This window comes from Cucurbita moschata, unplaced genomic scaffold, assembly GCF_002738365.1.
Source record: "Cucurbita moschata cultivar Rifu unplaced genomic scaffold, Cmos_1.0 Cmo_Scf03492, whole genome shotgun sequence".
Lineage (NCBI taxonomy): Eukaryota > Viridiplantae > Streptophyta > Magnoliopsida > Cucurbitales > Cucurbitaceae > Cucurbita > Cucurbita moschata.
The window spans coordinates 1-515 of record NW_019271982.1 but is presented as its reverse complement, the minus strand read 5'-3'; the positions used below and the strand labels follow the sequence as shown (position 1 = coordinate 515).

At 41.0% G+C, this 515-nt stretch overlaps 2 non-coding genes across 2 annotated transcripts; both read left to right on the top strand.

The window, feature by feature from the left end:
• The first annotated feature begins 54 nt into the window (after window positions 1-54).
• Window positions 55-126, top strand: TRNAH-GUG. Its single transcript has one exon. It is a non-coding gene; the product is annotated as a tRNA-His (tRNA).
• An 89-nt stretch (window positions 127-215) lies between these two features.
• On the top strand, window positions 216-287 carry TRNAH-GUG. The gene has a single exon. It is a non-coding gene; the product is annotated as a tRNA-His (tRNA).
• The last annotated feature ends 228 nt before the right edge of the window (window positions 288-515 follow it).

The window sequence follows — 515 nt, the reverse complement described above, 5'->3', positions numbered from 1 at the left end:
GTTTGTTTGTTTATCCTTAGTTATGAAAGTGATGAATGTTGGCTAAGTATCCGAGTGGCTGTAGTTTAGTGGTGAGAATTCTACGTTGTGGCCGTGGAGACTTGGGCTCGAATCCCAGCAGCCACATGTACTTTTTTTAGCTACAAACGAGCAAATTTGAAGTTTGTTGGTTTATCCTTAGTCATGAAAGTGATGAATGTTGGCTAAGTATCCAAGTGGCTGTAGTTTAGTGGTGAGAATTCCATGTTGTGGCCGTGGAGACCTGGGCTCGAATCCCAGCAGCCACATCTACTTTTTTTTAGCTACAAATGAGCAAATTAGAAGTTTGTTTGTTTATCCTTAGTTATGAAAGTGATGAATGAATGTCGGCTAAGTATCCGAGTGGCTATAGTTTAGTGGTGAGAATTCTACGTTGTGGCCGTGGAGACTTGGGCTCGAATCCCAGCAGCCACATCTACTTTTTTTAGCTACAAACGAGCAAATTTGAAGTTTGTTGGTTTATCCTTAATCATGAA